The sequence below is a fragment of the Neofelis nebulosa genome, chromosome 6 (assembly GCF_028018385.1).
Source record: "Neofelis nebulosa isolate mNeoNeb1 chromosome 6, mNeoNeb1.pri, whole genome shotgun sequence".
NCBI classification, from domain to species: domain Eukaryota; kingdom Metazoa; phylum Chordata; class Mammalia; order Carnivora; family Felidae; genus Neofelis; species Neofelis nebulosa.
In genome coordinates this window covers 144,383,712-144,410,428 of record NC_080787.1, presented here as the reverse complement: position 1 = coordinate 144,410,428, position 26,717 = coordinate 144,383,712, and the positions used below count along the sequence as shown (strand labels likewise).

The 26,717-nt window shown below is 43.5% G+C and overlaps 1 long non-coding RNA gene across 1 annotated transcript in view; it reads left to right on the top strand.

Annotated features, from left to right (window-relative positions):
• Positions 1–26,465, top strand: part of LOC131515091 (uncharacterized) — a 29,312-nt gene extending 2,847 nt beyond the window's left edge. Inside the window, exons 2-3 of the long non-coding RNA XR_009263431.1 lie at positions 7,186–7,569; positions 25,675–26,465. This is a non-coding gene — a long non-coding RNA (uncharacterized LOC131515091). The remainder of the gene's footprint in view (positions 1–7,185; positions 7,570–25,674) is intronic.
• The last annotated feature ends 252 nt before the right edge of the window (positions 26,466–26,717 follow it).

The following is a 26,717-nucleotide window of genomic DNA, read 5'->3' as shown; positions in this document are numbered from 1 at the left end:
TTCTCTGCATTGCATAGATGTTGAGAGAAAACAAGCAGACAAACTTAACATATGTGCATTTTATTATTAGTTTTCCAAATATTTCCTAATTGAGGTGATGAGATGATAAGCCCCTAGGATGGGTTCAGTTAATGAAGGAAAACTGTAGAGTGCTCTCTGAGTTTCCTGTTGATGATGATGGTGGAAGGTTTTCTTATAGCTTTTTCTGTGGCGGTATTTAGGAAGCCTTCGTATGAGGAAGATTTCTGTGACTTTATACATCCCACATGTATGACTGTATGTATCCTACAAGCTAACAGTGTTGAGTTCCTGAGAGATACAGCACAAGGAAGACTCCAAGCCTGTTTTCCACACTTATTAAATCTCCCCAGGTGACACAGGAACCTCAGTGGCCTTCATAACCTGGACCAGACCCAGCCTCGAAGCTTTGGGCCTTTACCTTTCCATCCCCAGGTGCTGGCCTGGCCCAGTATCCAGACCCAAGCTCTTCATAAGGGATCAGCACCCTGAGTCCCAAGTTTCATCTTCCAGAGAGAAGGCGGAGGAAGCTGGAAGTTTCTTTAACCCGCAGCTTGCTTCTGAAGATTCTGCGGCAGGCATTAGGTGAACATGAGGCCATAACAACCTCTCTGAGAGGCCTTTGTGCGGAGTTTGGGCTGAGGTGGTGAGTAGGGTGTGGGATGGAACCCACATTAGAGGTGGAGACATCCCTTACCTATCACTTTTTATATAAGCATGCCAGCAGTAGCATCATCCTGGAATAGGGTACCTGGAAGATCAATTAATCTCTTTTCAGTGAACTTGGATAGTTCCTTCTACTAGGAAACCAATGTCAGCTAATAGAAAGCCAGTGGGAATGCATGGTTGTAGCAACTGATTAAACTCAGACGCCTGCCCCTTAATTGGTTTTGATCTGTTTTTTGTTTTCTGTTGTTGTTGTTGTTGTTGTTGTTGTTTTAAACCTTGAGTTTTTCTACATGATTTAATGATGTAAGACAACCTATCTACTTGGGAATGTGAGCAGGGTAGAAAGGATAAGTAAGTGTCAGGTAAAAAAAAGATATGAAATTTTTCGTTTGTTTTCTGAGAGAGGGTGCAAGTGAGTGAGGGGCAGAGAGAGAGAGAGAGAGAGAGAGAGAGAGAGGGAGGGAGAGAAGGAGAGAGAAAAGCGGGGCTCACCCAAAGCGGGGCTTGTGCTCATCCGAATCGGGGCTTGGACTCATGAACTGTGAGATCATGGCCTTAGCCAAAATCAGATGCTTAACCAACAGAACCATCCAGGCCCCCAATGTATGAAGTTTTAAAGTTAATGCCTTTTTAGTAACATGAAACTAACCAGGAACTTTTGCTAGCTGTGGTATGAATAAGGAAATCATGGATCATTTGTGTAATTTTTTTAGGGTGCGAGTGGTTCCCATGGATGTGAATGGCTTCCCCAGCAATACTTTCTTATCTGCCTTGCTCATCTCTCAGGGACTGGATGTGGTCTGCCATTCCTACTGTTAGTATTCTTCTCCCTCCTCCAATTCTGCTTGTACCCTTGCCCAAGCTTCGATAATTTTAAAACCCACAAAGCCTTGAAATAGGTTAATTCCTTTGCAGAGAAGATTGCCTGTTGGTTGTCCCTACGCTTGTTACAAACAGCACTGCAGGAGAGCAGAAATCATGTTCAGGTCCTCAGTTTCTGAGATGACTGGTTTTAATGCTGCCAGTGTGGACTGGGTCCTCCTCTTTCTATCCTTAGCATCTTCTGCTGCACTGAAGCTTCTCTTTCCCTTAATTCTAGTTCTATCTGCCACAAGGAACCTTGGGGATTACCCGTCCTCTCCCGTTGGATAATGGGACTAAGGCCCCCAAAGCATGAGGGCCGTTGTAAATTCTTCTTGCGGTCTGATGCCCTTCCTACAATACTCTGAGGGACTAACTCCCAAACCATTTGAAACTGAGTTCTGGCCATTGTTATTTCACAGAGCAAAGTCATAATAATTCAGGTGTCCTAAAGTTAGAATTTATGGTCACTCACCTTTAGTTAGCCAAAGTGTAATCTTGTGCCAGGTATATAGACAGGGTTTGCTAAGTCAGCATTTCCTACGGTGTGCTAGTCTGTCAAATGCTGGAAAACACAGTTTTATCATCAAATAAACAACGTGTGGGAACCACTACATATTAAGCCTAGCTCTTAAGAGATTCAAAATGTACATTATTGGTACATTATAGGCTCAGAGCATTCTTGCAGAGTTCGAATTTATGTATTTATTTAACTCCGTATTTCCCAAACGTGCTTAACCATAACTTCCTCTACCCCCTCTCTATCCTGCCCTCCACCCCTCCATATATATATAATCAGCTAATAACATTCTGGGAGTTACGATTCCCTGGAACACAGTTTGGGAAAAGATGTTCTAAGCAAAGACATGGGGGGACTCTCAGAGCCCCTGACACTGTAAAGTTATCTGGAAAACCGTATTTTGCCATTCTGCATGGAGTCAGCCTGCATTTTGCATCCGTCTCCACGTAATAGAACATCTACACGCATCCATTTTATCTGGATACTTCGAGGGCTCAGTATTTTTCTGGTCCATAATCTCTCTGATGGCACCAAGTTATAAACAACTGGCAAGACAATGTATTTTAACCACAAAATGAAACTGCAGTTCCTGCAAAAAAAGCCGGGATTTCATGAAGTCCATGAAAGTGATGTTGGAAAACAGCTCAAAGCTTATGGAAAGCCACCTACAAATGAAATTCCGTGAGAGTTAACCTACATAAGAGCCAAAGAAGAAAAACTCAGGAAGAATGAAGACTAGACGGATCTTCCCAGCAAAAAAAGTTTTCTGAATCTCCAATGAATTCGAGAGGCTTCAGGCAAAATCCATCATTCCATTAAATATGTTTTTGCAAGATGACCTTCTTCATATTCATGCTTTGGAACTCAAATGCAAAATAAAGGGTATCAGAGAATTTTATCAGAAATTTAGTAAAATTGGTCTGCTCAAGGGTCATTTGTTGTTTATCCTAAGAATTCATGCCTTCCTAGTTTACCTCCAAAATGCAGTCTTCAAAGCTATCACCTTCATCATCATTGACCACTGAGTTTTGGCCACTGCATTTAGTTTAAGTGCCCTTTTCCCCCTGGTATTAACTATCCTCAAGGGAGAACGGTGGGTTTTGAGAAATAGTACTTCAGAGGACAAGTGGTTTTAGGGACTCTCAGACGTTCCGTATGTTACCTGGGGATGTTGCTGATTTAAAATGGGTATTATTTGTTTTTAATTTTTTTGGTGTATTTATTTTTGAGAGAAAGAGAGAGAGAGCACGAGCAGAGGAGGGGCAGAGAGAGAGAGAGAGGGAGACACAGAATCTGACGCAGGTTCCAGGCTCTGAGCTGTCAGCACAGAGCCCGATGCGGGGCTCGAACTCACAGACCGTGAGATCATGACCTGAGCCGAAGTCGGCTGCCTAACCGACTGAGCCACCCAGGCACCCCTAAAATGGGTATTATTGAATGCCGAGGCAGCTCCACTGAGTAGGTGTTGTGTGGTGATGGTGAGCATGGGCCTCATGGGAGTCAGACGGTGGCATTCAAGGCTCAATTTCATCCCCTGCTGCTTCTGTGACCTCGGACGCTGTTCTTAGTCTCTCTGAGCCTCAGTTTTCTCTCTGAGATGGAACAGGAAAAGCACTTGCCGGATGGGAGCATAGTGAGGATTTAAGGAATCACCTGCATTGGTTTCCTAGAGCTACCATAGCAAAGTGCTGCCAACTGCGTGGCTAAAACGGCGGAAATCACTTTCTCCCAGTTCTGGAAGCTGGAAGTCTAAGATCAAGGGGGCAGCAGGACTGCTCCCTTCTGAGGGCTGTGAGAAGTCCGTGAAGCCAGGCTTCTCTCCCAGCTTCTGATAGCGTTGGCGAGTAGATGGTGTTCCCGGTCTCTTCAGACCATCTTCTTCCTGTGCACTTGAATCTCTGTGCCTCGATTTCCCCTTGTATAAGGGCACCATTCATATTGGATTAGGACTCACACCAATGACCTCATCTTAGCTTGATTACCCCTGTGAAAACTCCACATAAGGTCACATTCTGAGATGCAGTGGGTTCAGAGGCCAATGTATCTTTTTTGGAGGATACAGGTCAAACTGTAATAATGTTTAGGAGGAGGTGTTAATAACACAACACGTGGTAAGCCTTCATCAAATTTGAATAATGATTCTTGGGTTCATCCACATGAAATTGCTGATATTGACCATTTTGCCCTATAAAAAATGCAGATATAATATAATTAACCTTTTTTTGCTTTCCTTTACTTCCCGTGGTCTCCGGCTAGACGCTCTTTGTCCCTGACACAGATCCCTGCTTTGGGTAACCGGCAAGAGGCAGGCTCTGCTAACCGCAGAAGGAGAGAGTGCTGGACTGACTCCTTTTGCCCATTGCATTCAGAGGCATTCATCTGTCTCGGCTCTGGAATTTCTTTTCAAATCTTTACCTCCTGAATGTAATAGATGTACCATGAAGCTTACCTGTCAGGCCCCCCCACTTGTAAGGGATCTTTCCAAGGCCCTGGGAGAGGCTCCCCAACATGTATGTGTTTTTGTAAAATTTGCAGAAATAACATATTTCATCCCGGCCAGATTAAGATCACCATCTCTTTGCTCTCCAACTTCTGTCACGCTTTCCCTCATCTTGGGTAGCACTGGGGTGGCCCTGAAGAAATTTTTAAAAATAAAACTTAATTTTGTTAGAGCGCTTTTGGTTCACAATAAAATTGAGTCCCAAGTACAGGGATTTCCCATATACCCTCTGCTGCTGCCCATGCACAGCCTCCCCCACTGTCCCTCACGAGTGGGACGCTTGTTATAACCAGTGACTATGTCAACATATCCAAACCCACAGTTTACATTAGGGTTTACTCTTGGCGTTGTACCTTCTCTGGGTTTGGACAAATGGATAATGACATGTATCCGCCATTATAGTATCATACAGAATAACTGTGCCTTAATAATACTCTGTGTGCCACCTGTTCTTCCCTCCCTTCTCCCGACACCTGCCGACCACCGACCTTTTTCCTTTTGGCACAGTTTTACCTTTTGCAGAAGGTCATATGGTTGGAGTCATACAGTATATAGTCTTTTCAGATAGGTTCTTTCTCTTAGTAATACGAATTTAGGGTTCCTCCATGGCCTTCATGGCATGATAGTTGGCTTCTTTTTCAAACCGAGTACATTCCAACGTCTGGAGGTACCACAGCTTCTTTCTCCAGTCACCTACGGAGGGCATCATGATTGCTCCCACGTTTTGACAGCTATGAACAAAACTGCTATAAAGCCCTGGGCAGTCTTGAGGTAACTTGAAGGAAAGGAGACGGGAGCACATGTACAGTGGGATTCGTGGGATTCACGTCTATGAGTTGCGGTCACTCCACGTGTCACCAAGCACTCTTAGCTATCCTGGTGTAGGAATGTGCCGGGTCGTGGCCCGGATGTGCTGGGTTGGACATCACCCAGCCATAGGACTGTGTTCTCCTTCCCTGCTTCCCGAAGTGTGTGGCTCGGTGGGGAGAAACCAGATTTGAAATGTATGGAGTCAGACGCCAGTTAGTGAAAATTTCATCAGATGTATGACCTTGTAAGTGGAGGAGTTGGTTCTTATCAACACCTCATCAAATGGAAGTTCTCTCTGTCAGGAATATATCTGTTAAGGCAGCACCTTCCTATCAACTCTGCTAGAGGAAAGATCGAACTATCATTCTCTATGTAGAATACATATAACCTTTTTGTCTTGTGAAGAGGTGCTCAAAGAACATCCAGCCCCCCCCCCCAAAAAAAAAGTGAAGGAAAAAGAAAGTATTATAGAGTTATGTGAGTTATTTGGCTTAAAAAAAATATGGTTTTGTTGGATTTTTATCCTTGGTATTTGTCAGATTAAATTACATAATTTGAGATTTCTTTTCTCAGTTATATATTAAATATACTTACATAGAAAATTTTAATTTTGTATTCTTTTTTCTTAATGAGGGACTCAGACTGTGGAGCCTTCTAGTCTGCTGAGCCTAGATCCTTCTGTGTCCCTGGGCTCCTTTATCTTAAGATCTAGCTGCTTTTTGTGTGGCATCTGACCAACTCTTTTTATTACATCTGGGCCATTTAAATACCCAACAATAAAGCAAATATTAATTTTAATATGCTCTTGACTTACAGAGAAAGTAAAGGCAACTGTGTATAAAGTTGTGTGTCTTAGTATGAATGGAGGGATCTGTATGAATGGAAAGATGGAGAAATAATCTTTTATCATATAATTTTACAAATGTTGCTATTATGCTCGTGGAACAATTAAACAATGCTTTATAATTCTGTAAAACTCCTATATTTTCTTGATGTTAAGATAAATCCTTGATCTTTTATCACAACATAGGTGAGGTCTACTTTTAACTAGGGAATATCTGACTCTGGTTAACTATATTTTAATTTATTTAATATAAACTCTCTATACCTGCTTTTCAACTTACTCATAAAATGTTGAAAAAGATCATAAATAATGACATGGTTTTGTCTGTGGAGGATGCTGTTAGGACTGGCCTTAGTTCACAGCTAGTAGAGAGATGATATACATTTCTAAGTAGCTCTGTTCCCCAAGCCCCACTTTTGTTGTCATTTATTTGTTACTTGAGATCCAGTTTGGTTATTTTACTTGAGCTGAACACATTTTGGCCTCATTTAGGGGGGCAGCCTTAGCTGCAGATATATGAAAAGTTGCATATTTTGGTTCTAGAAAGAGACACAATAAAGGATTTTGGATATTTATGTGGCTAGTTAAAGTTTCTTTTAATGTTTATTTCTGACAAGAGTGTGAGCAGGGGAGGGGCAGAGAGAGAGAGAGGGAGACACAGAATCCCAAGCAGGCTCCAGGCTCCAAGCTGTCAGCACAGACCCCGACGTGGGGCTCGAACTCACAAACCGTGAGCTCATGACCTGAACCGAAGTTGGAAGCCTGACTGACTGAGCCACCCAGGCGCCCCATTGTGTGGGGTGTGCCTAGAAAAAGGCTGGGCTCCCTTTTAGTTCTGTTAGTTTCCTGAGTATTGCTGAACGTGTGCAGCCAGCCTTTGTTGCCAGCAGCAAAGGGACCGCTGCTGGTTTGCATCAGTCTGTGTCAGGACATTGAAACCTTCGCTCCTATTCTTCTTTCCAGAGTGGAGTGCATATGGTGTCCACGTTGCATCTCATGCCTTTACCGTAAGAGATGTCGACATTATACAGATTCGGTGAGGATTGCAAATCCGAAGACTCCTGAAACACATTTTCTGGCATTGCCTTCAATTGTGCAAATCTTACAGAGTTGTCCTTAAATTATGCAAATTGTGTTATAAAAAGGAAACAACATAAGAAGAACTATGTCGGTGTCACATCAAAATGACTATAATGCCATATAAAAGAAAAACGGCTTTTAAATTTGATTTCATTCACTCATTATTGGCAACATGCTTTGAGGTACAGAGAACTTCTCTAGTCACACAGGCCTAGCTGGAGTTCTAACCCACAAAACGTGGCGGATCCCAAACATCCCTGAGGGGTGGTAAGCAAATCATTAATGTTTTCAGTCCTCAGCTCCTTCCTGAGCCACTGCTGTATGTTTGGCATGGTTTCCAGCCCTACAGAGGCAGTGGTCAGTGTGGCACAGAAGTCCCTGTTCTCAGAAGGTTTCTCTTTTAGCGTGATGGGAAATAAACCAGTGAACAAATGCATGTGTCACACAGGCATCACACAAGCAGGGTGAGGGAGCGGAGACTGAGGGAGACGGTACTTTAGGGACAGCTCTCCAAGAAGGCTTCTGGGAGGTGGTGACATTGGAGTAAGGACTCTACATGCAGGAAGAGAGGACGTCATGTGTGTTTCTAAGAGAAGAGTTTTCCAGATGGAGAGAACGTCAAATGTCTTGAGGTGGGAACAAGCAGGGTCGTTTAAAGAATAGCAAAGGGCTGGCGTGACCAAATGGAGTGTCCGGGCTGGTGATGCAGGCGGAGAGGAAGCCGGGGAGGGGAAAGGTGTGATTTATTTGGTTTTCAGTTTAAAAAGACGGCCTGCTGTCCTCTGGAGAGGATGTCCTATGGAGGGGACACCACTGGGAACGGTGTTTATTCATTAGTGTTTGCAGATAAACCATCCCAAGATGTGAGAGTTTAAGGCAATAGCCATGTATTTTGGCTCCCAAGACTGGGCGATAATAATGTGGGCTGAACTTTGCAGGTCGTCTCCTCTGTGCTGAAACCTTTCAGATCAGAAGGGCAAGGTATTCATGAATGTTGTGTGGGTAGAGAGGCATAATGTGGGAGCTGGTACTTGACTCTCTCAGACAGATGTGGCGGGTGTGGACAGTGTGCTGAGGGCCTCTGGGAGGAGGGGGAAGCATGAAGAAAGAAGCTGAGGGGTGAATGCACATGCTGTGTTGGTCATAGGGTGGGAAACCAGTCCAACTGGAGATGATGAATCTCGGCCAGTGCTGCATAGGTGGGAGGGTATGGCCAGGCTTTGGAGACACCGGACAGCAAAAAGATTTAGTTCTGAAGTCAGAGGAAATAGCCACAGAAGGCTTTTGACTATGAGAGCCGCATAGAAGATGAAGGGGAACCTTGCCATTGTGCTTGATGATGGGGACTGGGTGGGGACTAGGAACTTCCCCCGCCACTGGAGAGCCTGGCACTGAGAGAGCCCCCCTCCCAGGAGTGATCACCTGTGGAGTTGGGAAGAAGATAGGCAAGCTAACTGGTAAAGTGAGGCGGAAGGACTTGCCGATGCGCTGGATGAGAGAGGGAGGGGAGAGGTTCACAAGAGGTGATCCTGTGGCATTCCCGAAAGTGTGTTCTCTGTTCCATAGTATAATGCTATGTACTGCTGTTCTCATATCATCATGATGGTCAAATACAAAGAAATGACTCTAGGGTGTTCAAGAAGGAAGAGATTTAATACAGGGAATACTTAGCTTTTAGAGAGACGGGAGGTTGTAGGCGTCTCCAGGAACCATCAGAGGCAGCTGCCTCCAGCACAGAAAGTTTAAAAAGAGAGAAAAAAATCCCTGTCTTGCCAAAGCCCTCACTCACCATGCCCCGCCTGTCAGAGGAGCACTACCATGATGACGGTTTCTCTGGTGCTTCCCAAAGCATGCATGAGTGCTCCTCCTGGGTAGAATCTGGCTGGGAGTCCTGCAGGCAGAGATTCTGGAATTGTAGGTATTAGATTTCCAGCTCTGAAACTCGGGGGGATAAGGGCAACAGAGACCGATTCATGTGGGTCATTCCTTCCTTCCTTTCAATTCCAGTTGCAATTCCTACAGAGAGCCTTGCCATATTTTATAAGATTTCTTTTAGCAGAGTTTGGTCAAAATCCACTTTGGCACTTCCATCGAAGTTGCAAAGAAGAATTTAATTTTAAAGACCATTCAGCGGTGTTTCTTATTGTATCCTCTTACGGAGCAAGGCTGGATAGAAAATTTGGTGAAATAGCTTATTGGGTTGGAGGTAGACTCATTTGTACCTGCCCTATATGTGTTTTCAGCCTGTACATTTGTGTATCTATACATCTCTCTCTATATATATTTTTATATATTGATTGAAATAGAGATACTGATTTTTAACTTGCTAGCTGATTGAATTTCAGACTCTCCTGCTATGGACTGTAACATCAGAACATACAGAGATGGAGAGGTGTTGCTCAAAAATATTTTTATAGAGCTCTACAGGCCAGCTTTCCTAATTTTTTTCTCCTTAAAGCTTTGGTGGAACAAGAAAGGAAGAATTAATAAAGGAGAACAGAGACTAAGAAAAGTTAGAAAGAAGGCTCATCAGAAACCAAGAGTGAGAGGTAGATTTCTGGGGCACCTTCTTGAATCTTCATTGCTATTAAGTGTGTCGAGAATGCTCAGTGGCCATTCTCACGCCATCTCCCCCACCTTGATTTTTCTATCCCTTCATTTTACAAATGTGTATTAGGGGCCTATTGTATGCCCAATATTGTGTTAGAATTGGAAGTTGAAAATCTAGTCTTAACTCTCAAAACCTCAATTTAATGCGAGGGAATAGATATATTGATACATAATTACCATATAGTGTGAGCCTCGCATAGCAGGACCACAAATTTACAAATATTTCAGGAGGGTAAACTTAGCTTCTCTGTGTTCTATTAGTGTCTTCTCTTTAAGTCACCATGATGGTTAACTTTATGTGTCAACTTGACTGGGCTATAGGATGGATGCCCAGAACATTATTAAACCATTATTTCTAGGTGTGTCTGTGAAGGGTGTTTCTGGATGAGATTTGAACCAGTGAACTGAATAAAGCAGATGGCCCCTCCAGTGTGAGTGGGTACCATCCAATCCTTTAAGGGCCAGAATAGATCAAAATGCAGAGGAAAGGAAGGGCAGCTGGGTGGCTCAGTAGGTTAAGGTCTATGCTGTCAGTGGGGAGCCTGCTTGGAATTCTCTTTCTTCCTCTCTGCCCCTCCCCCACTTGTTCTCTCCGTCTCTCTCTCTCTCTCTCTCTCTCTCTCTCTCTCTCTCTCTCTCTCTCTCTCTCTGTCTAAATAAATAAACTTAAAAAAATTCAGAGAAAGGGTTTGCTTTCTTTCCACTTGAGCTGAGATCATCATTTTCTCCTGCCCTTGGACATCAGGGCTCCTGGTTCTCAGGCTTTTGGACTCAGAACAGGACTTATGTTGGTCCTTGTTCTCAGCCTTTTGGTCTGGGACTGAATAACTTCACCGGCTTTCCTGGTTCTCCAGCTTGCAGGTGGCAGGTTCTGAGACATCTTGCCCTCCATCATCATGTAAGCCAGTTCCTATAATAAATCTCTTGTATCTACTTACCTACCTACCTATGTATCTACTTATCTACCTATCATCTGTCTGTCTATAATATATCTATCAATTATCTATCTATCTATCTATCTATCTATCTATCTATCTATCAATCATCTATCTGTCATCTGTCTGCCCATCTATCATCTGTCTATCTACCTACCTACCTACCTACCTACCTACCTACCTACCTACCTATCTATCATCTATCTGTCATCTGTCTGTCCATCTATCATCTGTCTATCATCTATCTATCTATCTACCTACCTACCTACCTACCTACCTACCTATCTATCATCTATCTGTCATCTATCTGTCCATCTATCATCTGTCTATCTGTCTATCTATCTATCTATCTATCTATCTATCTATCATCTATCTGTCATCTGTCTGCCCATCTATCATCTGTCTGTCTACCTACCTACCTACCTACCTACCTACCTATCATCTATCTGTCATCTGTCTGTCCATCTATCATCTGTCTATCTGTCTATCTATCTATCTATCTATCTATCTATCTATCTATCATCTATCTTATTGGTTCTGTTTCTCTAGAGAACCATGACAAATAAAGTCCCCATCCAACTCGATCTGTGTTTGTGTCTGTGTGTCTCTATGTGTTTTAGACTCTAACGGGCCAGTTATCTCAGTCTAGCTAGTTACTTTAGTTACTAAATTAAATAGTAAACTAAATACAAAATACTACCAGTTAGGTAAATTGTCTCACTTTCTTCTAGCATAAATAATCTCTTACGAGTAATTTAATTCCTTTTCAGTTACATGTTTAACCTTTTTGCTTTCTTCCCCCCATTGCCACCCATTCTGAAATGGCATGAGCACATGGTTGCTGGTGGTGGGGAGGAGAAATGGCTCATGGGCTTCTGTGCTGGTCCCTCTGTGGTCCTTTATGTCACCAGGCCTCTGCATGTCCTGTCTTCTCTCTGGGACAGATGTTACTTTGGCCCGGTGCCCTTCCCTCAATGACAGGGCTCCTCCTCAGTGCTCCCCGGCATTTCCCCCAGGCCTTGGCAATGCAGTGACTTTGCCCCAACTTTCCCACATTTCCACCCGCCCCCTCCCACCCCCCCATCTCCCCACCTTGCTAAGAAGCACCATCAGCAGCTACCTTCCATTTCCTGATGGGGCAGGTGGGAGCTTCTTCTGCCCAGAGAGGTAGAGGGAACCATGGAGGTGACCACTCAGGTTCTCTTTGCTTCACCACGGCGTGTACCATTTTTACTCAGCGCAGATACCCCGCATTGCTAGCGGGCCAGCCTGCCAAGCATTTCCTCTTCCATTTTTATTCCAGGCAGAAACTGGGGCACAAAGCCCATCTCTTTTACTTTTTTTCTCAACCTAAGCCTTCGCTCCACAGGTGAGAAGCCATAATCTGCATAATTTACCAATTGTACCCTGTCTTCCTCCAGTTTTTCCTTTTCTTTCTATCCTTTGCTAGGCTGGAAAGGTCAGGATTTCCATTTCTTCTTATCCCTGGAAAGGACATCCTCGTTGACATATGCTCCTTCTTGCCATGGGAAATAAGTTTTACTGGCCTGACTTCAACGGTAGATGGTATGCAGGGAGAAAACGAGGTTTACCACGGTTTACCAATATGTGTACAAAGGCACACATCTTGTGAATACTGAATCACCATCTCTGTGGTACATGCTATCTGGGAGAATCAGTGGGAGCTTCACAGAACAAGTAATTCTTTTTTTTTTTTCCTCATTTTGATTTTTGAGACAGTGCAAGCAGGGAGACAGAAGATCTGAAGTGAGCTCTTCGCTGACAGCAGTGAGCCTGATGTGGGGCTTGAACTCATGAACTGTGAGATCGTGACCTGAACCAAAGTTGGATGCTCAACCAACGGAGCCACCTAGGTACCCTCAGAACAAGTAATTCTTAAATTGGGACTTGAGGAATAAGCTAGAATTTTCTAAGTAGACCAGCATAGGAAGAACATTCCAGGATAAAGCACAAATATTTTCCAAGTCCTAGAAGTACACAAGTTTGATAAGCTCAGAAAAAGAGTTTTTGGTCTCTGTTATTTCAGAAAGTCCTGGACAAGAGTTGGTTTTTGTTGTTGAGAGTAAACCAGGCAGCACAAATGAGCTGAAAATCAAAATGTGTGGCTCCAATTTAAGACAGACTCTGAACTTGTGCATGCCTCTTTCTTCTCTCCAAAAGTTGCCTTTCAAATGACAATAAAGGGATGGCAACAGCAACGATAATGATAATAATACAGAAACAAATGACAAAAATGTAGGAATTGCCTTTTATGACCTGACCCTTTATATTTTTAAATTATAGTTCCTGGAGTGAAATCTGAGGGAAAAAAAATCATATGTAACACCTGAACCCATAAAACATTGAAGAGAAAACATAGGCAATAAGCTCCCTGACATAGGTCCTGGGGATGACTTTTTGAATCTGTCACCAAAACTAACAGCAACAAAAGCAAAAATAAACAAGTGGGGCCACATCAAACTATAAAGCTTTTGCACAGCAAAAGGAGCCATCAACCAAATAAAAAGGCAACTTACTGAATGGGAGAAAATATTTGCAAGTCATTATGTCTGACGAAGGGTTAATATTGAAAATATATAAAGAATGCATATAACTCAATAATAACAACAAAAATAATCTAATTAAAAATGGGCAGAAAGTCTAAATAGATACTTTTCTAAGGAAGTAAGATAGATGGACAACAAGTATGTGAAAAGATGCTCACATCATTAATCATCAGGGAAATACAAATTAAAATCACAATGATATAGTACCTCACACCTATTAGAATGGCTATTATAATAAAGAAAAGAAAGGCAAGTTAGGGGTGCCCGGGTGGCTCAGTCAGTTAAGCATCAAGACTCTTGATTTTAGCTCAGGTCATGATCTCACAATTCGTGAGATCAAACCCCACGTCGGGCTATGTGCCCGATAGCATGGAGCTTGCTTGGGATTCTCTCTCTTCCTCTCTCTCTGCCCCTCCTGTGCACTCTCTCTGTCTCTCTCTCTCTCAAAATAAATAAATTTAAAAAAAACAAAAAGTAAAAAGTTTGGGCTTTGAAATTCTACAGAACTAGGTTAGAATTCTAGCACTGCACATAGTAAAGAAAAAAATCATAAATAGTAAAAGAGTGAGTGAGTTTTCCTTGGAAGAAAGAGAATACCCCTGAGAGCCCTTTGGCATCCACTACTCTCTTGCTTATTCCCCCCAGCCAGAAGATGGGTAGTTTGACTTCTAGGGTCTCAGTTTCTGCAGTTCTGCCCTCACCTCTCTTCCCAGCCAGAAATACCCTGCTAATCATTTATTCTCCAAATACTGCTTTTGTATATTTTATTCTTGAAAGAAATTTTTTTCATGTTTATTTATTTTTGAGAGAAAGACAGAGTGTGAGTGGAGGAGGGGCAGAGAGAGAGGGGAACATAGAATCTGAAACAGGTTCCAGGCTTGGAGCTGTCAGCACAGAGCCCGATGTGGGGCTAGAACTCGTGAACCATGAGATCAGGACCTGAGCCGAAGTTGGACACTTAACCGACCGAGTCACCCAGGTGCCACTGTGTATTTTATTTGTAACATAACCTTCAGTCCTGTACTGTCTCTGCTCTTCTGAACCCTGAAGTCTCTTCTGGCCCCATAGTTCCACTATCTGACCTATCCTGGACTTTCAGCCATACCTCACTTTCCCTCTCCTTCCTGTTTCTATGCAACCCAGAGTTGCTGAAGAGTGTCACCAAAATGTGTTGATTGAGTCTCCTAAGAGTTCTTTTGCTACATCATACAGAAAGTGGGAGTGTTCTTTTTCCCTAGCTAAATTCTTTTTCTCAAACTCTCAACCCAATGCCCCTCAAGCTTCCATGGAAAATGGCCTTGACTCAACTTTAATGTGAAGAGTGTTCCCATTTATTTATTTTTTAAGTTTATTTATGTATTTTGAGAGAGAGCATGCATGCAAGCAGGGGAGGGGCAGAGAGAGAGAGAGAGAGAGAGAGAGAGAGAAATAGAGAGAGAGAATCCTACGCAGGCTCTGAGCTGTCAGCCCAGAGCCCCACGTGGGGGCTCAGACTTATGAATTGTGAGATCATGACCTGAGCCGAAACCAAGAGTCAGATGCTTAACTGATTGAGCCACTGAGGCACTCCAAGAGTGTTTCCATTTACATTCGGCTCCCTCAACATCTTTCCTCTCCAGCACTTATCTGTATTTTCTCCTGTCCTTTCCTGTGTCAAGGGAAGAAACTGCCGTTCGCTCTTACACCCTCCTGTACCCAAGCTGTGGGTTGAATTCCCTTCTACCTTCTAGCACAGCTGGCACCATCAGTGTTCTGCACTTTTAACCCCTTTCCTCAACCTCTCTCTTGCCAGGGCCTGTTCTTTGTCTTTATATATATTAAGGTTTCCCAATCGTAAATCTTCCCTGTACTCTGCCATCTCCTTGAGCAACTCTTCTAAATTCCCCTTCTTTCTGCCTCCAGAATTCTTGAATGACTGGCCAACTCTTCCTGTTCCTTATCCTGTGCTTCTTCACTCTAACCCTTAAACATTGGCTTTGCCTCCAATCGTCTATTGGTATTTCTTTCTTGAAGGCCATGAATGAACTTGACTTTCCGTATCTACGATCTTTTCTCAGGTATAATTTCCCCAGACCTTGTTTTAGCATTGGATATTGTTAATTAGCCTTTCCAGTTTCAAATCCTCTCTGCTCTTTGTTTCCGTGGCAACTCATTTTATAGGTTCTCCCCTTTTTGTTTTCTTTCTTCTTTTTTTCTTTTCTCTTCTTCCCCAAATGAGCACATCTGTTTATGATGATGATGATGATGTTACTAGTATTGCCATGATTATTATTACTAATATATTTTCCTTGAGCCCTAAATATCCACCAGACACCCCTCCAGGTGCTTTCCATATGTTAGCATAGTTAATAACGACCACAACCCTTGGTGACTACCATTATTCCCCTTTTACAGATGAGGATACTAAGGCGTGGAGAGGTTAAAAAAAAAAGCCAGGCGTTCTGACTCTGAAGTCCAAGTTCTGGACCATTTTGATAACCTTTTGTACTCACCGTGACGTTTTCCAGGCTATCTCCTCTCCTCCTAGCCTTTGACTCTCACTCTTAGTGTATGGTGAGCATCTGTACCTTTTTTTTTTCTCTCTAGCCTCACACTATGACCTCGACAGTGCAGCTTTGACACCCATGTCCCATCAAGACTGTGTATTTCCTCCCCCAACAGTTTCACCGACCTGACATCATTACATTTGTTAACAGTCCCACCTGCTTCTAAACTTGTCATTGTCACTGATGTTTCTGCAGGTAATCACACCTGTAAATTCATCTCATCAACATTGCTGCCTCTGCTGACATCATCAACTTCATGCTCAGTGTTCTTCTTCTAGTGGCCTCTAGGCCAGTTTACCACTCATAAGAAAGCAAGATTGATGATGTATGAATAAAATATATAGTTGCTATTGAGTGGGCTCTTTGGCCAATTTCTCTGTGTTTGATATGTCACCAAAGGGTTGCTCCCATTTTAACATCCCTTTTACTCAACTCTGTGTCCGTGGGCAAGATCCTTAGCCAGGCCAGGTCTTAAACATAAATGTTTACAACTTTGGAAAATAATCTCCCATTTGCCTCCACAAAAAGGTGCCAACAGCTCCGTGAGTTGGCTTCCAAACCCTCTTGAAACAAACGGATTTTGTGTGATTGATAGAAGACTGAGACAAAATGTCTTCCCATGAGATGGAGTTGGCTGTATGCCAGGCTGGAAGAGCAGACCCCGTTGAGGGGGAACCATGGAAGTTGGTCCTCATGATAAGTCCTCTCGACAGTGTGCTGAACCCTGACTTTGGCGCGTTGGTTCAGCTCCTGTTCTCATACCTAGTTGTGCCCAGGGCACTGTATCTTGGATTTCCCTCCCCATCCTTACCATTGTGGCACATGAGTCCCCTTCTCTAGATTCTTAACCCTAAGGTTGCTTTTCTCAATGATCTAGTCTAGTGTATAGAGTACTGTAGTGTATACACTAGACAGAGTGCTCCCTCAGAGCCTGGGGAACCTGGGGGATCCCATCTAGCCCCTGCCTTCTCTCTACGCAGCTCTTGAAGAGGCTTTGGTGGGTGTGAAAGGACATGAGTGTGGAGGAATGATTTACATGGAGTCCTTGGTGTGGGGTTTCCTTCCTTGGTGTCCTTGGGTAAAGCACTCAATCCCCTGGAACCTTGGTTTCCTCGTGTTTATGACTTGTCTAGTAAATAACACTTGCCTTACCTATCCATACCTTAAAGGATCTTATAGGTAAAGTCTTGTTTTTTTTAGAGGATAATATTAAAAAGGGGGGAAATTCCTGCAAAACTAGGAAAAGTTTTGCAAATTTTAAATGCTGCATTTGGATTAAAAGAACTTTCCCAAATTTAATCAATATTTAATAAATGAATAGGTCTCTTTGATTATTTGTCGCTACTTCTTTCCCATCGTGGCTCCTTCAGTAAACAATTCCAAAGGTTACTGTTTTAGGCAAAAACACTATAAATGTGCATAACAAATCTCATTCTTTCTAATATGAAATGGGTACACACTAGGGCATATTTTGTGTTACAACTGTGGGATGCTTTGAAAGTGTATCATTGACTGAAAAATACAGGTTCTTATTTTTGTTTTATATTTGTTCTTATTTTTCATGTTCTACATCTGAGAGCTACAAGAAAAAATGCCCCAAGACCAAGGTAATGGGGGCTCGTTTATGTATTCAGCCCTTTATGCCCTGCAATATAATTCAATTGCTTGAATGTATTTTGCATGATTTTCCCATAGAGCATGCTGTATTTAATAGCATCTGGCACATCTCGGAGAGCCCCATTGCATATCATGAGATGTTTAAATTGTATTGAATACTTTATAAAAGCAATTTCCATTCTGTTGTGTTCTTTTTGCAGATGGTGATCTGAAACAGTTAACAGTGATAACACTCTTTACTTTCTTATTTGTGACTTATCACTGTTGCAGATGAAGAAACAACATTTATGGATCACTCTTTCTATTCCCTGATTTTGAGGCTGACTTCTCCTTAGACAATACACCGGATTTCACATTTAGGTCTCTAGTGCCAGATGGAAGCTAGGATTTGTGCGTGTGGACTTGATTTGTACCTGTAATAGTCAAGTAGAGTGCTCGATTTAATAATGACTGGTACCTACAGAGACCAATGAACTCGATTCTTAAGGTAGTGGAACCAACACAAATACCATTTGAAGAATGTGTCTGTCTTGCCCAATTTCAAATGCCCATGAGCACACACTTATTCAACGAACATTGAGCAAAGTGGTTGACTCTATGGGGATGTACTGTTAATAAGGCGCACTTCCTGCTCTCAGGGATTATATAATCAAGCAGGGAGGAGTTAGGCAATGATAACAGATATATATCAGATGCCTCCTTTGTGCCAGGTATTGTATTGTTCAAGACAGTACACTTGTATTTTCTTTAGAATATTTCAAGGTAACTCAAAAAATGCACAAGTTGAAGCTTTCAGGGGGAAAATAAATGCTATGAAAGTCACTGTGATAGATTTAATAGCCTCACCCAGTAAGCTCTATCTTGGTAAACTGGACATTCTGGTTGGCAAGCCAATCGTCACCTATTAATTCATTCACCAGTTACCAAAGATGTTTCCAACATTCTGCTTCCAAGATGCAGAAGCTAATGTTTTGATCTAGGGAAGAGAAATAAAACTAATATAAGGAAAGTTTCTTCTAATTCATTTAGAGAAATGTCCAGATTATTTACATCTTCATGATGGGATTTTTAAATATAACTGCATATGTATTCACACACACATGCTAAAATGCTTTTTGTATATAAAGTGTAACCATATCATAATGAAGTTGATGAAATACAAGAACACACACACACACATACACACACACATACATCTTCATATATATGTATGTATTTCTATAGCTCTCAAATGTCTGTTGTCATTCTATAGGCAGATAGATGTTACTGAAATCACGCAGTTGAGGATAGAGAAGAAAAAATATGTCAACATTCATCTATTTGTTCATTCCATCATATAGTCTTTAAAAATATGTACGGACTAATACATATAAATGTTTAAAGAGTATCTATTATGTGCTAAGTAAATACTGGGTGTTGGAAAGAGAAATGAATTAGGCAGCATCCCTGCCCTCAAGGAACATGAAAACAAATGCCTTTAATACAGTGTGAGGAGAATTTTTGCAGAGGTGAGCAGTGGACAGAAAAGGATGACTTCTGCCTTGAGGGCAGGGTGAGTGGTGTGGACCGTATGAGTTAAGCTTTCTCAGAAGAGAAGATGGCAAACGTGGGACAAATCAGAGCTGTCTAGGCAGGTAACAGGTATGAATGCACTTGGGTGGAAGCACTAAGGTGCAGTGTGTGTGTGTGTGTGTGTGTGTGTGTGTGTGTGTGTGTGTGTGAAGGCTCATGGGCTCGAAAGCTCACTCTGCGTGTCCCATGGTGGGTCATTAGATCGGAGCACAGGTGACTGGAGACAACTGGCCAGAGATGAAGGCCAGATGATGGAGGGTTTGTGCATGGGTGACGCTGAAGAGTTTGGACTCCAGGAAGTTCTCTAGGCAATGAAGAGCCAACAAAGTGTTTTAAGCCATGTCATGTTTTCATTTTATAATGATGCCTCTGCGAGTAGTGTTGAGGATAGATTCAGAAGGGGTACATTTGCAGACAACTATTTAGTTAGGAAACTGATCAAACCACAACTAGTGAAGGGCCAGGGGGATGTTCAAGAAGGGGGCATTGTGTAGGGATGAATGGATGGAGGCTGGGATGAGGGAGAGGAAGGTTCTTAGGGCAAATGCCCGATTTTGGAAAACCAGAGGGGTGGCGGTGTGTATTTCTCAGGAGAGAGAAATGGTGAGAGAGGCGATCTTTGGGTGCAGGGTAGTAATTGAGTTTTGTGTCTGTTGAGGAGAAGGGGATGCCGGGCAGTGTGGGAGAGAAGTCCTACAGGCAGGGTTTGCAATATATGACTCACTCTACTCTGCAGCCCGGGAATATGAAGGTAAATAAAACATGAGTTTCTGCAAGGAATTCACAGCTCAGTGGAAGACTGAGTGTCCACATTCTAGAAGAACGCAAGCCCAGGCTGACCCTGAGCTATGATGGAAGACATTTCCAAGCTTCTGCTCCTACTTATCTTTCTGCCTCCAGCCTCTCGGCAGCTCTCCAGCTCCCTGAAATCCAAGCCCCAACCCCCGGCCAGACTTTGGAATACATATTTAATTACATCCCTCCCTAGTTAAGAAAACCCTTTGATGGCTCTCAATTAACTGTGGGAGAAATCTCACACTCCTTAGTGTGTCCTTTAGGGATCCTCAGGGCTCACACTCCACACACCCCGTAAACACGGATAATTGGATTCTGCATTTGACAGGCTATCCTTGTGCTTGTGTAGTTCATGATCCTAAACTTGGCCTGATGCCTTTTCTCGGCTTGGCCGGGCATCCCTCGCTGCTCCGCGGGGACAGTGGTCCTTACTGACACTTGGCCTTGACTTCTGTCGCACCTAGAATAATTGCTGTGTAATAGAAGAATATGTAATGAGGGGTGGATACTAGTTGTGAGACCCGGGTTCTTGTCTCGGCCCTGTGCTTTCCAAATCACATGGCCCGTGGTCAGTCATTAAATTTCTTTAGATTTCATTTCTTCATCTGTAAAATGGAGGTAAAAATGCTCTTGCAGTTTTCCCTGGGTGATGGAGAAGTTCAGAGTGATAAATAGACATAGAGTAACTTGGAAACGAAATGCTTTATAAATGTATTTTATATGGACATTTCACTTTAGGCATTGAAATGCCCATTTCTAAATAATATGGCAAAATGTGCAATTAATGACGTCCTTCAATTGCAAACCTTTTTTCTTCCTGAGACATTTTTGATGAATACATACTGCAAATAGGGAGGAGCCATCTATCACCAGCCTAAATCGATCACTTGCTTTGTACTTGGGGCCCCGCTAGGTACTGAAAACTTATCATTTATTTTCTCCTTTTGGAGATTATGCGTATTTATATGTCGCAACTGACTAAGAGACCATGTTCTCTTCTATTTTGGAGAAATTCAATTTGATCTCAGATTCCACAACCAACTTTTCCTTAGATGTGGCTGCACCATGGGTAATAGATAAGTTCTGGTAGTTTGGCTGGCTAGTCCTCAAATATTTATGATTTGTTCTTCTTCTCCCTGCGTTGAGAGAAGACGCATTTAGCATATGATGGCACTTAGCATATCCCTCCGTGAAGACGGTGCAGCTGGAACGACGGTGACGGGTAGCCCCCTTGGCAATGACATTCAACTTTTTATCTGCTTGTCCATGCATTTGCAAAAGTGAATGCACAAACACGGAGAGAGAACAGACGACGAGGCTGCTGTGCAGATAAGCGTTTGAATGTGTCATCTGAAATGCGAGTCCTAATTGGCCCTAGACAGCTGTTAAAAACATTCCTGTGCCTCTGAGTTGACCAGAGCTTCTGCGTCGGAAGTAATTATTTCTTTTTTCTTTCATCTAGGTTTCTGTACCCACCAGCAAATATACGCGAAATACACGCACATCTCCGTTTTCTGAAAATTCGTGTTTTCACCCGCCACCCATCCTTAGCTGCTGACCTTTGGCTTCCGGCATCACTTAGCAACACTAATAGCAACACTTATCTTACCAATATCGTAGCTGGTTTTATCGAACATTCCACGCGCCAGGCTCGGTGCAGAGTGCTTTGTTCGCATCATCTCTTTTATTCTTACAATGTAGGTCGGTAGGAACAATTATATTAATAGATAAGCACTAGGATATCCCTACTTTCCTGATGAGAAAAAGGAAGCATGGAAAAGTTAAATAATTTTCCCAAGGGCCCCCACCCTACACCAGGTAGGGGGAGGGCAGAGTGGAAAATCCAGAACTTTCTGATTCTGAAGCCCAGACAGCTAACCACTGAACCCACACGAGGTCCTGGGGCTCTGTTTAAGGGACGATGCGTTAGTTTACGTCACAGGCTGCTTCTCTCTCCTCCTTTCTCTCTGCCTAATTAAATCCCAACATGCACCTGCCTGAAAGCAAAGCGTCTGAACCGGAGGGCTTTGAGTGGGTGACCAGGGGTGATGAGTGATCCCCTGTGTCCCTGGGGCTGCCAGGCCTGTCCTAAGGTGGCTGGTGGCTAGGGCCATCGCTGGCTGTGAGCGGCACCTGTTTACTCCACGAGGTACACAAAGTTGAGGGTCGGTTAGAGTCTACGCCAAGTCTGTCTCCTTCAGGAAAGCCTTCCCGGAGTTGTGGCTCCTCTGCTCTCATGACATTACATTCACTGAATCCAGCTGCGAATGGATCATTGTTCACATTCACTGATCTTTCTAGAGTCTGAGTGTTGACTTCAATTAGAATAAAACTTCCTGAGGGCAGTGCCAGGCACACGGGAGTTGCTTGTTGATAGATGAGCATTATTAATAAATAAGCAAATAAGCTTCTGCCCTGTACAGTGACCTGTTAGCATCCTGTGACTAGGTTTCTAAGTCAAAGCGAAATGGAAAATTGAGGTAATTATCTGGGCAATTTAGCAGGAAAATAGTGGCCGGCTAAATTTTTCAGATAATGTGTGAGTGCTTCCCGTATCACTGAGATTAGGGGATCTGCCCTATGTTTGCACACCTGGTCCTATATATTAGGATTCAGCTTTCAGCCCTTTAGGAGAGGACTCTGGTTGTTTATCCAGAGAATTCATCTAAATTCACGTCTCCAGCCTGGCCTCTAGGAACGTCTGCAGCACGGTCATGCATCACACAGTCTGCAACTCCCCTTGACCGCCCCGTTGGAGAATCAGGTAACCCACGTATAAATATACATGGGTCACATGCCCCCAAAATGTTCATATACGGTGGTGGTGGTGGGGGGGATGTTTGCAAATGCCGTGATGTGCACGCCACACGTGGCCTGGGTAAAATGCTTTCTTTATAGAACCATCCCAGGCGCAACAATCCTCATCTAATTAAGGCACCAAAGCCCAGTCCACCAATAGCAGCAAAGGACACAACAACACCGAAGCATCTCTTTCTCCCCAAAGGCACGTTATTTTGTGCTGGAGACTCTCCATAGGTGGAAAAGCACAAAGAGAGACAGCACAGCATTTGGGCTCTTCCATTAGGGCAGAGCGGTGGGGGGTATGAGTAGGGCAAGAGGGTGGGAGACGACTTATTTCTGTTTCTAAATCACACCTGCCACTGGCCTCTTTCCTTGTAGCAGTCGCAATACCCACGGGCGTTTCCCTTCCTGCCCAGCTCTGCAGTTGGGTATTTCCTCTTTGATTTCTCAGATCAGTCTGTGGTAGCTGGTATAAGCCAAACAGATCCTTAGAGCACTTAATAAATCCAGAAGAGGCATATAGGGGAGCCCTTATAAATATATAATAGCCACCTCTGGATAACACTTAGACATTTTAACTCCCTGAAAGTGATGTATTTGGAGGGTCCCCAGTCGCAACCTCATGAAAGGAGCCACACGGGGGACGTGGAAATGGAAGAACATAATGCATTTAACATGGCTTTTTCGGACCACTCTTTCATCAACTATTGATTTGATTGCAAAAGCCTTTAGTTAGTGCAGGAATTCCACTGGTAATAATTAAATTTTCAAGGGATCCGCTGGTAGAAGCAATGAGGGGAGCAGGGGAGGGAGGGGCTGCATTGCAGAGTGGGTTCCACGAATGTTAATGACTCTGTTAGAGTTACATAAAATTAACAGAAATTAGATCTATGGTTATTGAAGAGCCTCCTTTATATTGAGAAGAGCCATTTAAGTATAACGATTGGGGATTATGGTTCAGTGGAGCCTTTTAACTGTTCATTTGCCTGCCTAACTGACCGCCGGGCGGGCGCGATAAATTCAGGATCTTGTCAAGCGGCCCCCGGTTTCCCTTTCATTTGGATCCTTTCCCCAGTTCTCTCCGGAACATCACCGCGAGGGTCAGGGCCGGGTTTTGTCCTTTGCTAAGTGGGGTGCCCTGCAACTAGTAATTCTTTTTTTTTTTTTTTTTTTTTTTTTTTTATTTATTTATTTTTGGGACAGAGAGAGACAGAGCATGAACGGGGGAGGGGCAGAGAGAGAGGGAGACACAGAATCGGAAACAGGCTCCAGGCTCCGAGCCATCAGCCCAGAGCCCGACGCGGGGCTCGAACTCACGGACCGCGAGATCGTGACCTGGCTGAAGTCGGACGCTTAACCGACTGCGCCACCCAGGCGCCCCGCAACTAGTAATTCTTGTGGAGCCTACAGCCCCATTTGCCTGGATTTCTGTCTACAGGACCTTCCCCCCTCATTTCCGAAGAATCGAATGGGACTGTCGCGTTCGTGAGGGTTTCCCTCCCACGGCCCCACAATCGCTGTAAAAGGGTACCATGATCTGACCGTGCCTTGTCTCAAGGTGGAGGTGGGTGAACGTTCTGACTGCCAACAGCAACGTTTAAGACGATGGAGGGCAGCTCCTGCAGTCGATGGGTTTTTTTTTTTCTTCCCATGGAAATATTTCGTATGCTAATGTGTGCTTCTGATGGCGAGACCCGACTTTTTACTGCTAACTTCAGCACTGCTTGCCGAGTGTGTTAGCTCAGGTTTCCTGGGAAAAGATATTCTTTGTGAGTAATGAGCTGAGAAGTGAGGGGAAGGATGTAATCTGACTGCTCATGATGGAGACTTGACAAGAAAGAGTTAAAACCCAGTCTATTGTCTGAGACGCGCTGAGTGTTAGGAAACTGGGGCATAGAGATGAATTCACTGGGGGCCAACTGTTTGATTTCTCTCCCTGCTGCTTGGCACAGGAATGAAATTGTAGCTGCGTTAATAGCAGAAGGTTGGATTATATTCTCTTTTGTAGGAATTAAACCCCACAGAGTAATTTATGGACAGCCAAGCAAAATTAAGCCAAAACCTGCAAAGAGAGGTTGGTGGAGTTATCTTGAGGCAAACGCCCTTGCTTTCGGTGTTAAACGTGGGGTTCGTGGTGAGTGCCATCTTTGGATGACCCGTGTCCTTTGGGAGAGAAATGTATGCAGAATCTGCTGTCGCCCCTTGCGTGGGGTTCTCTTTTCCACTTTTCTTTCTGCCAGAACCCAGGGAAGCTGGACTCCTTCAGAGAATGGACAGACTCTTTCACAGTGCCCCTGGGATTCACCACTAGCTGACGGACATGATGCTTTTACTGGGATATGAGTCCATAGGAAAAAGTGTGTCACCCATGAGCCTGTGACTTAATGTGCATTTACCCAGGGTAAATAATTCAGGTGGTATAGGGGGAAAGCTAGGTTTTTACATCAATGTTGAAGGATCTGCTTTAATTGCTTATTGTGCCCAGACGGCCACCACCTATTAGACATGCGAAGGCCAACGTTAAAATGATGAACTAAGGCACGGGATGACTATTGTTCTAAGGGGCTGTGCCAAGAAGCGTCAGGAGGATGAAAGGAAGATCAGTTGCGGGACATTAGTTCAGCGCCCCTCCCCCCAGTATGCGATGCTGTTTTAACAAGTGCTCCCCAAAGTACTTAAGTGGATGCGGCACTCATTGCCAGACACAAAGGAAACCTCCCTCAGGAGGGGGCCAAGGGCCCTGGTTCTAGATCAGGTTTAAACCCATCGGTATTATTGTTCTTATTGTAAAACCACAGGCGATTTTTTGGGGAATGTGGTGTTTTTTGAATTGAGGAAGAACCCCGTCGTTGCCAAAGAGCTGGGGAGTGAATGCGTATATGTCCGTTCTGCTCTAACACTTGTTTTGAAACCTCGAATTTATTCCAGCACCATTGATCCACCAGGGGACAGGTTGAATACCCAGCGAATTCTGTTTATGTTGGCTTGCGCCCGATTTCGTCAGCAAGGGACACTAGGTGGATGTGGGCCACTGTGCCCAGCTGAATCAAGCCACATCGGGACATACGAAAGGCACATGCCTCAAATATCTGTCACCGGGCTCAGTTCGCCTCGTGTGTCATGAGCCACGGCCACGCACAAGGAGAATAGCGGTGCACCTTCCCATCCGGTTCACAAAACCTGCAGCCATCACCTGAGAGTAATATTCACAACCTTCGACACCCACAACATGATGATGGTAAAATGCCTTTTTTCACTGTGGTATGCTTGTTTCTTAACCATCTCCCCTGGGTGCCACTGTATTTCATAGGTTCTTATTGAAAACATTTTGAAAAACATGTCACTAAGTTGGTTTTTTTTTTCCATGTCACTAAGTTTTTGAGTGTTGTGTCCTAATCTCATTTTCCCCATAAACCCTCTGGTTTTTATTGTGTGATTTTGCATAGTGCAGTGCTATTTAGGAACCCATATGTCACATTATAGCAGAACTGACCATATTTGTTCCAGTCATTCGGCAAAAAGTGAAAATTTTTGTTCTCTCTCTCCCCTTTAAAATATGTGTTTCCTGGGTTCATTAGAACCTCTCCTAGTTCTTAACTAGCTTAACATCAAATAACATTCACCATCACCCATACATTTGGTTTTATAAAACCATAGATCTCTTCATATTGAATAATCTCAATAAATGTTTGTTGAAATAATTTGAATTGGCTTATTCACTGTTTAAATAATAGAACCCGCAATTAGGGATGCTAAGATTCCTGTCTTAGATATCTGTCCAAGCTCACCACACTCATGTGCGTGAATCTTCCAGATCTTATTTGCAGAAATAAAATTCTATGGAGACAGCAATATTTCCAAGGGTTGGATTTCATAATCACCACTGACAGCAAGATTTTGGTGACCAATGGTGTAAGGATCAATCCACCTTGCTTTCTCTGTGGCTTGTAAATGCTCTCAGTCACAGCTTA